This window comes from Convolutriloba macropyga, unplaced genomic scaffold, assembly GCF_964194025.1.
Source record: "Convolutriloba macropyga unplaced genomic scaffold, txConMacr16.3 SCAFFOLD_4975, whole genome shotgun sequence".
Classification (NCBI taxonomy): Eukaryota; Metazoa; Xenacoelomorpha; order Acoela; family Convolutidae; genus Convolutriloba; species Convolutriloba macropyga.
In genome coordinates, this window is record NW_027450567.1 from 8,067 (window position 1) to 19,062 (window position 10,996).

A 10,996-nucleotide genomic window follows, 5' to 3' on the forward strand; every position below is an offset into this window, starting at 1 on the left:
AAGGAGCGCTATAATAGCCGGCTCAGAAGATGAGGGCGGCTATTAAACATAACCGACTAAACTTCAGAAGAATTGCCCCCGAACCACTAGTGGGAGCTCTAATCAACTGCAGCATGCCTCATGCTTCAATCGGGGGGGGGGGGGTAAAGAAGTTCAACTGTGGTCTTCAATAAACCTCAATAGAAGTTAACATATAATAACTAACAAGATTTAAAGTGAAAAATGGTACCAGTTTCTCTGCACTTTTCAATTGACTTTTAGTCTTAAATTGCCACCAGTTGAGTTTAGCTTCTGAAAACTGTAATTGAGAGAAAATTTTAGATCAAGCGAAACGCAAAAAGTCAAGAGCGTAAAAGTCACTCGAAAAGTCAAAACGGTCAAGCAAAAATTTTGCATAAAAAAGACACATACGTTTACAAATATTGCTATAAAATCTTTGTTTAAGAGAAATTAAAAAGGAATACCACAACATAGCTACGCATAGGTTACGGCTATAAAATGAAAGAACACATAGTTTGAGTAAATACTGTTTGTGAGACTGACTCTTCGAATTATATCTTTGAATAGCCTGATATAGGGCTCTGCAAGATATCAATTCAACTCTTATCCTTGACATGTGATCCAAGAGAACTGAGTTTCTGCTGCTGCTTCTGAAGTGCCAACTCTGTCGAACTAGGAGTGTGCTTACCCACAACGTTCTTCAGCTGAGACATTTTCACAACTCTGTGTGGCACTGGGAACTCTTTCTCCATTGGCTTAGAAGCAGATGCTCTTTCTTTACTGTCTCCCAATTCCGTCTTAATATAAAGACTTATCAGATTCTTCTTCCTCCTGGATAGTATCGGAGCAGGCTTTTGGTTGCGCATCTGCGCGCTTGAAAGCAAATTTAATTTTGTCACGTCTTTGGTATCACTTTAACCTTCTACATGTTCAAGCTTGGTAGAGACTTTTCTTGACCTCAGTCCTTCGGAGTTGCCCTTAGCCCCAATTGACAGTGACTGCTGACCCAATAGAATATCTTGGGTTATTTTGAAGGCATCGAAAATTTTGTTGGGAGGATTTAATCATGGTGCTTCTGTGTTTTCATGCTGCTTTGTCGTTGAATCTCTGCCATGCTCCTCTTGAAGCTCTTTCTGTTCACGCTCCTCGGTGGTCTTATCAATTGGCATGGATTTGAAGGCGTAACTCTTGACTTCTCCGTTAGAAATTTCGCCACTTCTGCCTCTTCGTTCCGGGCATTGTTTCGCTTCCTCGTCCTTGCGAAGTTGTCATCCTTAGCAGTCAGATTCACAACCGTGTCGCGATTGTAGAGTGAGTTGTGTAAGCAATGATGAGGTCCTCCAATTATTTGTCCAGATGACGTGGTTGAACTCTGTTGATCTTTGAGCAGATTATAATTGGATTGCTCTGCAGTTGGGTCTATGGTTTGTGATACCGCGTAGGAGGTGCGAGGCATGATTCCTAATGAAGATTCGTTATTACCACTCAAATATTGTGCTTTATCAAAATTGCGTTTCGTCGGGCCGGTAATGTCTTGGTTGGCACCCATCTCGCTACTGATGGCTCCCTCTTGAGCGTCCTCTTCGTTCGTTTTAAGAATTTCCGTTCTTTCGTTCGCTAGAATTCCATGAAGTGATGTCATGCGCAAATAACGAGGCTGTGGTTGATGATAATCGCTAATCGCTGCCTTGACCCTTCACAGTGACAGGGTTGTTGGAACCAGGATTACTCAATAGAGATCGTTGGTATTTGTATCGCGCTACAGCTGTCCGCTCTGAAACAAAATTAAAAATTTATCTCTCCAGAAAAAATTAACAAATTCATATTGTTTATGTCATTAAAAACAACATTTATTAGTCATTAAAAGTCCATTTCTACCGTCTTGAATCAGTTTACAAATAAAACTGAATTTTAGGCTCTGGCTGTAAATATTGTACAATTTTATCAGGGCAAAAACACGCATTAATCTGTTCATATGGTAATTTGAAAGCTAAAATTTTAATCACTGGTTGGTGAAAATATTGGTGCTCACCAGAAAAATAGACAAAGCAAGAGGCAAAAACTAAGAAAACCCGAAAATTTGGAAAAGTTTTGAAAATCAGTCGAGTCAAAGTAAAATAAACACAACGAAATTCAAGAATCCTTAACTGCAGCGTACTATAAAACACGTAAAATATATTTTGGCATTTCTAATGGCTGCAAAAGATCAATGGATAAATATATTAATTCAATTCAAATTGAAGACAAATTGTATCTCAGTGAAAGAAAGGGTGAGCAACAAGACCACAAAAATGAAAGACTAATTAAATCTCATTTTTTTAAAAGAAGTATCCAAATCAAGACATGGAATCTTATAATCTGAAGCAATTAAAATTCTGCACTTTTTTCTTATTAGCAAACCTAGAAACCTGTCATTAAAGAGACTAAACAACAAGAAAACAAAAATACAACACTTTTTTGCAAAAACTAAAGAGCTGGCTGATACTTTTTGAAAACTAACAGTAGAAAAGTCACCAAAAGCATCAGCAACAACATTTTTTAAATAAAAACATCAGTAGCTACCAAACTGACCTGTGATTATTGAGAATAAGTGATAAGATCAATAAGTACAAATACATGCAAAACTCAAAAAGTCGCTAATATTATTTTTTTTGAAAACGAACAGCGTATAACTTATAGAAAGCAATAGCTATGACCTGAAACAATTAACTCGATTGGTTTAGGAATCCTTAACAACTGGAAACTTAACTACGCCTGTCATTGAAACTAAGAGAAGACAACACGGTTATCAAATACTTGCAAACTCCATCAAAATTTAAAACAATTAGTGTCCATGTCAATGAATCATTACCCTTAAACTGACATTATAAATTCAATCGACCTAACATTTATTAGAAACCTATGAAAACTAACCCTAATGCAATTAAATAATAGGAAAAGAAAAAATTCAACAAATACACAAACCTAAAAAACTTTCACAAAAAGTTTTGGGAACAAAAAGCTTTAATGTCAAAAAACCACTGGCGGTGGAATTACAAGACTAATTAGGTTTATTTATGTCTGATTAGCAACCAAAAAAAATCAGTCAATAACGATACTAAGTGATAGTTAATGTAATTTTTTGAAAGGGGGCAAAATCGATATTTACTAACATTTTATGCTACAAATAGTATAAAAGCTATAACTGAACAATGATGATTCCAAGCAAATGCAAACGGATTCAATAAGAAGACATGTATCGTTATTATAGCACTTATGATTAAAAACACCGAAAACAAAGTCAATTGACGCAAGTGCGAAGAATTGCCTCCATAAATTGAGAACTTGCTCAAACATCAATTTCTCACTCCACTTTAAAAGTAGTTTTTAAAAAATCACGCCACAGACCAACGTTATTTGTCACTCGCTCTACAACTTCTTCAACACGAATAAAATTACCACTCCACTAATTTGCCTTCTTATTGATGTGATAAAGCCGAAAAAAGTGTGAACAGATCTGAAAAAGAGAGCCCACCCACACAATCCAAATACTTTGGATTCTAAAAACAAAGAGAACAAATGTTTTTGAATCCTCTGATTGTTAAAATAGGGACGCTATAATAGCAGTCTGAAATAATGGCGGCTTCTGAAAAAAAAACAAAATAAATTCAAATATTTCAGGCAATAAACATATGCTAAAAAAATAGACCAAAAAAGTTACGAAAGGCATAAAAACAGATGGAAACTATAGAATAGTTTCCTTCAGATAGAATAGGCCAAAAATGGTTACCGTTTGAACTTTCTTCGCGAGGAACATTACCAAAGACAGCCCTCAGATTGCCGGAAAATAGCCCCGTTGACGCAAATCGGTATTGAAACAGAAAAGATAAAAATTGACTGACTTTCTTTTCTAAGTTTCAAAAGAGTGCGCTTATTCGGTGTGCAGTTTCAGTTTTTTTTTCTTTTGACTTTGACTGTATTCCCTACATTGCGTAATTCAATGAGTGAAGGAATTTAAACTCATTCAGTTGAAACAGTGGGTGAGGTATGTCAGAAATCAAGCGTTAAAATCGAGACTTATGTCAAACGGAAAACGTGATCAAAAGGTAAAGCCTAAATACCCGATGAGAGGCTGACGGTGGCTATTAAAATTACAGCAATCAAGTGAAAAGATCCAAATAACTCAGCGAAATGACTTCAATAAAACTATATTGAAATTATATTCAATAGAAAAACAAATTGGAGAAGGATACAAAAACCTATTATTATTATTTTTATTATTATTATTGGTTTAAGCACCAATTAAAATCTCAACAATGCAGGAAGATTAAAACAGATAAGTTTTGAGTTTTCACCTGAATAAAAATTCAGATGGTAAAAGTTTCAGCTCAAAAGAGAGTTTTTCCACTCAACAGCGACGGCATGCGAGAACGAACCTCTTCCAAAATTAGAGCAAAATTTGGGAACATGTAAATTGTAAAAAAACATTGAGATCTTGTAACCATCGTGTTTCATTTGACTAAATCCGATAAATATAGTGGGAGTTTGCAAAGCTGATGTACAAAGCATTGCGCTTACAATAGGGTTTTGAGGATAATGCGCTGCTTAATTCGCTGCTTCTGGTATGACCAGGTTGGTGTTGAAGGTGACAATCGAAAAAAATTAAAAGCGCGACAGAGTTCATTATTCGTTGATGTTTTGCTAATAAAAAGTTTGGCAGACCATAATAAGGCGAATTAAAGTAGTCAACACGTGTTAACACAAACTCTAATTAACTCAATTAGGACTGATGTTTTAACTAGATCTCGAATTGACCATAATTTACGGAGATAATAAAGTTAAACCGAACAAACGAAGTTAATCTGTCGTTGCAGAGTAGGTTGACACTCAATATAATGACCTAGAACTTTTACCTGTTCAGTGTAGTAACGGTTTTCTGGAAGACGTAAAAGAACATGTTTAACAATTTTGCATTTCCGAATAATCATATACTCACTCTTATCCGCATTCAGTTTCAATTTAGCATTGCTGAACCAACGTTGAATCGAGGTAAAATTATTATCAATTATGCATTGACTGAGTGTCGAACCGAAAACGAAAGAACGGTATCATCTGCGTAGAAATCATAGTTTATTTCTAGTTCTTTCAGCTTATCTTCTAAAGGCAACAGGCAAAAAGAAAAACGTAAAGGACCAAGAACCGACCCTTGCGGCACACCCGTCTTAACATTAACATCACTAGAAAAACATCATTTTATGATGACTTGTGGCGAGCGAATCGAAAGATAATTTTTAATAAACATTAACACAACAGATCACAAACCAATCCTTTTCGCTAATATCTCAAATAAAAACCGATGATCAATTATATCAAACGCTTCGGTCAAATCTAACCCAATATACATCACGGAACGCAACTCGTCCAAATAACAAAGAAGATCAGTAAAAACTTTCAGTAAAGCCGGTTCTGTTGAATGCGAGCAACGGAAAGCACTCTGATACTTGCTCCTGAGATTATTAGATTCCAGATACAAATTAATTTGTTCAAAACAACTCTTTCAAAAAAATTTTGACATTAATATTAGATTTGCCCTAGGGTGATAACTCGACAACAATTCAGGATCAAGGTTAGACTTCTTTATGAGCGGCCTCACAACGCCTAGTTTGAATTGATTCGGAAAGTATCCCGTCTGGAGAGTTAAACCTTGTTGGTATTACATCATTCGGTGCCGTACTGTTCGAAATTTTTTGTGGAAATTATTTCAAATAGCTCATTGTAAAAAACTTGAAAAGTGTCCGGGGTAGTTGTATGTGAATATTCAAATTTAAACTGTTCGATAAGAGGTAATGAAATCAACGCGGTTTCTATTTTCTTAACAAAGAAAGCATTAAACTTCTTTGCTAGGCATTCAGGCTCCCCTAGTGACTGCGGCAGGAGAACATTATTTTTTCCTAAGAGTTGCTTAAGCATTGAATACCTAACGCGTTTATTTTCACTAGCGACGTATTTGTCGAGGTATTCACTTTTCTTTTTGGTAAACAGCTCAAAGTACACCAAACTGAATAAATAAACCGGCTTTGGTCTTGGGCATTTCCATTCTTTCGATAAGCTTTCTCAAACTTTCGCCTCAATATTTTCATGGTTCTTAGCTGATCGTCAAAGAATTGGCATGTATTACTTCGAACATATTTAATTTTCAGATGGTGGTGCTTATCGACATAACTAACTTCGTTCATTAAAGTACTCTGGAAACATCTCTGGATTATCTCTGTCGATGGGAGCAACAATATTTTCTGCAAACGCTTCCACCTCAAAATTTCGCTGTTTTCTGCACAAGGCCTTCTTTATAGCTAAATTCTCGTGCTTTTAGAGAAGCTCAAAGTGCACAACTCCATGATCATAGCTTGTAATGAAATTTACAAGAGGTTCTGATAATTGAACTTCCTCGGATGTTGTATCCTGATCTAAAGTTCCACCACTTTTGTTAGTAGGCACAGTAATTTGCTGTTGCAGACCAAATTCATCCAAAAAAATCCAATTTCTTGACGCATCATTTGATAGCAGCAAAGAAGTTTTTTGAATGTCAGCTCTTTTTCCTCAAAAAATGATGTTAACTCACTTATAAAGACACGAACATTGCTATTTGGTCGTCTATAGATAAAAGCCAAAAGTTACACCGAATTGCCAAGCTTAAACTCAAGAGAAGCCAGCTCCGCGTTTGTTAAACACTTGCTTGAAAAATTATCGACTCATACAGTTCCATCATAGAACACCGCTAATCCTCCGCCCTTTCTTTCTTTTCTGTTTGCACTCATATAATAATAATCATTTGGGCAAGGGCAGCACTGATGGAGAAAAAACTCATCATTTGAGATATGTTTGATCCAAGTTTCGGTTAAAACTATACGGTTAAAATCATTAGCTTCAATAAGATTTCTTTTTTGCGAGGTCTTGTTGCAAACCGATCTTGCATTTTGTAAACAAACTTTTACACGGCCACTGACGGATTTAACATTAGATAGTCATGTGTCAAAGAAGGCCCGCCAATCTCTCGTTTTCTGACGCAAACAAAAATAAAAGATTTCGGGCCAGAAATTGCGAGATTCAACTTGATCATTATCCAAGTTGAAAACGCAGTGGAAGATTTCAGACGAGATTTGTCTCTGGATATTTCACGAATACACATTATATCAACTCCCTTCTTCTTGCAATATTCTGTTTTGTCTTCCGTATAGACAGAGTTGCTCAAACGACCAATGTAGAGATGCCATCTTTTCGGTGGCTGTTTAATTGCGCTGACTGTCGTCTGATGATTATTTTTTATGTCCGTCTTGAAGACTTTTGGTTTTCTGTCTTGGGACCCTTTGTCAGCAAACAAATATTCATTACCTTCAGCTTTCCGTTTCTTTGAATTACGATCGCTAGCAGTGTTGCCAGTCCAATTTCTAAAGCTGCTCTAAGATACGGGTAATCCGATTTCTTTGGAGCAATTATCTTCAGCTTCAGTGATTGAATTTCAGAAATCAGCCAATCTAATTTTTCTGATTTAACTTCAAGAGCAGATATTCGATCAAGGGCTGATAACTCTAATATAAAAGTTGGCAAACAACTCGGAGAAGACCAAAATATCATTCCAAAGCAATTTGTTGTCTGAGCAATCCCAAGGCAAGATCCTTGAACACATTTAGATTTACATCGAACACAGATAACGCGTTCTTGTTCTGTGCAGAAAATTATGCTTCAAGTGCTTGGCGAATCGGATGGGGGAGGCGGCGGAGATAAAGCCGTCATTATTTGGGACAAATAGATGCAGTCCGAAGACTGCAGTAAGCGCTGATTAGGTCCTAATTAAACGAATAATCTAAATTCTATGAAAATAAAAAACTACAAGAAAAATAGAAAAATCAGTCCAGCAAATGCGGAAAACTCTTGCGCCAAATGTTGACTGAGAAACTAACCATAAGTAAAAAAAGCTCAAACAATTGCGAAGAATTCGAATATGAAGCATACAGGTTTCTTCCGCCGGAATCTGAAATCCCCGGTAACTGGGGCTACCCAAACAATGTCCGGCATCTGCTACAACAATAATTCATTACAATCAGGAGCTGAAACAGATTTAAATAGCCTCCCGGGTGCACCTAGAGACTATTTAATAGTTTATCACAACAATTAGGCTAACACAATTTTAATAGTTCATCACAACAAAGCTAGAGAAAAAGGTCTTAGCAAAATGTCAAAAGTAGAGGATATTGCATCATCCAAAATCTGAATGTTCGTTTCCAATGATTCTCACGTACAATTAAGCGTGAATCTAAATGATCATTTCGCCCGAAAAAAGGCTTTTCCACGCCTAGTTTTCTCGCTTGTCCTTAAAATCAGTATGAGTAAAATCACCATTTTCTCGGCTTTTCCACGCCTAATTTTCTCGCTTTGTCTTTGCAAAATCACTTTGAGTAAAATCACTATTCACTCCGCTTTTGAATTCTGTTAATAACAAACGAAATCAATCCCTCAAGGAAACCAGTACTCATCTAGGAGGAAGAGATATTGTAGGACAATCTCACTGTACAATAGCACTGACAATAGCACAATTATTCAATATTCTCTTTTAGACTTGAGACAGACGACGCAGAAGCAGATCCATCATTTCTAACAATCACTCGATACAGATTGCCCGTTACGTAATCAACCACTTGTTGCCCGTTACGTAACACCAATATTGTGAAATGGTTATTTGAAGACGAGCTCAGCGGCCGCGATAGTTGTTCTCTGTAAAAGTCAAACCAATTTTTCAAGCTTAATGCACAAGTTTCAAAATTGCATGAAACAAAAATCGTTTAGCTTATTTTGCTTCTAGGAGGTCTATGCCACGAAACACTGGATCCTCTACGGGAAATGAAACAGAAAAAAAAACAACTTAAGTCGGTGCAATTAATAAATGATAAATTTGAGTAACCTCTGCGAGTGTTGATTGGTCCTCCCCGCATGCCCAGCACTAGACGAAGGGTAGCACCAAGACGCAGTGTGTAGTCATGTCGCATTTCCATGTTATCGTACAACATGTGTTGCAGGCTAATTGGGATACCTTAAAAAAGCAGACGAATTGGTTGCCTGATGATTAAAAATTCCACATAAAATTATGAAAAATATCAATAGCTCAATGCAGAATTTCCCTGCATAATATGCAAAAATGCAACCCTAGCTTTCCTGAAAAACATCGAATCAATGTAACTACAATTTTATTGAGTCGCTGTTCGAGATGCGGAATTTCATCCTCAATTGACAAAATCGCACCTTCAAGACGCTGAATTTGATCCTTAATTGATAAAACTAATTCAAATGACGAGACGCGCACTTCAAATGCAGTTCCTGTCAGAGTATCAACGTACAGCATCATTTGACTCATTCGGGCTCCTTTATGAGGCTCATATGCAATCGGCAAGCTGTCTTCGTCATAATCTTCTTCATCATCTACAATGGCTCCGTTTTCATCAAATTCAAAACCATCTTCTTCGTCTGCATTACTTGCTTCTCTTTAGTTTCCTCTTTTGTCGGAGAAGGAACCAGCCGCGTCACCAAAAGTGTATAGAGGCATTCAATCAAAAATCCAATTTGAAAAATAATGATGGCACTAATAATTGATCTCCATCAAACGCTAACCTATTCAACAAAAATCAGGGGTAAGGACATTACAAACTCCCCTATAATCTGAATAATACAAACTCCCCTATAGTCAGATAACCTATAGTTCCCCCAATCATGGTAAATATACCATTATGGGGGCTATAATTTCATGGAGGCAGCATATTGCAAAGGACCCCAAACTTATTACCAGCTGTAAACGAGAAACAGCTGTACCACTGTTGGTATATCAAAACCTACAAAATTTCAACACAACTGGCGTCCAAAATGTAAGACTGAGGACTGTTTTCAGTGATTCAAGTAGTGTAGAGTTAAAACAAAAAAATTGCTATTTGGCAGCTGGATTGAAAACTTCAGCCAGCAAAGGGTTGTTATATCGGAATATGCAGTAGTAAATAAAACATGGGAACGTGAATGATAGGAAAAAGGGGTATGATCCACTCAATGGATGAGACAGTTGTAATAGTAGGGAAGACTTCTGGAACTTATCCATGGGTGATCCGCACCCTTCATCGTCAGCTAGACGAATTTCGATTGTGTTACAGTTAGTTCAAAAACAGACCCTTAAACTTCAAACGCTATAGGCCGAAACAAATAACTTTTTTCAACAAGACTTTAAACATCCTAATTGTTGTGATAAACTTATTAAATAGTAGCGTTTGCTATTTAATAACTTAGTTCTTCAGATACTGTTTTGGCCATTCAGTGAGGGGACCGACCAGTGACAGAACCCACCCTGAGACACTCCTCGGGCATCAATATCACCTGGTTGTTTCTTTTCAAATCATATTTTTAATTGTTTCATAAACAAATATTCAAAAAATCCAGTATTAATTTGTTCCTCATGTTTTTCCATAGTCTTTCTTAGGCAAATGTTGACTTCGCGCTTCAAGCCTAAGAGGAATCCAGGCTTCTCAAGGAGATTGGTCATCGGAGCATCGCGGACGAAATACCTGGACCCTAAGCACACAAAGGCGACGATACACCTTTTCACAGGTGCTACCCTTGAGGATTTGACCGGTACTCTTCAACAGTATAGACCGAAGAAACTACACACTGTGACTGCAATTGCTGGTTTTAATGGTCACGACGCGAGCGCATATGAGTTTTCAGATAACTAGAAAACATTATTAAACACAATCATTGACAAATTTCATCCAGATTTCATCTTTGTATCAAAAATTATTGGCTCCACAAATAACCTTAATTATTTTTTTTGTAAAATATTTAGTAGTTTTATTCATCCAACAATTCCAAATTGTGTCCCCGTACTGTAAAGATGGTTGACATTTCTTTTTCTATGGTAACCATATGTTTTGCTTGTTATTTAACCGTTATATTTGAATTCTTAACTCGTAAGGTAATCATATGTTTT

At 36.6% G+C, this 10,996-nt stretch overlaps 1 pseudogene; it reads right to left on the minus strand.

Moving 5' to 3' along the window:
- Nucleotides 1–914: 914 nt before the first annotated feature.
- Nucleotides 915–9,574, minus strand: LOC142355996 (uncharacterized; annotated as a pseudogene).
- Between the last annotated feature and the right edge of the window lie 1,422 nt (nucleotides 9,575–10,996).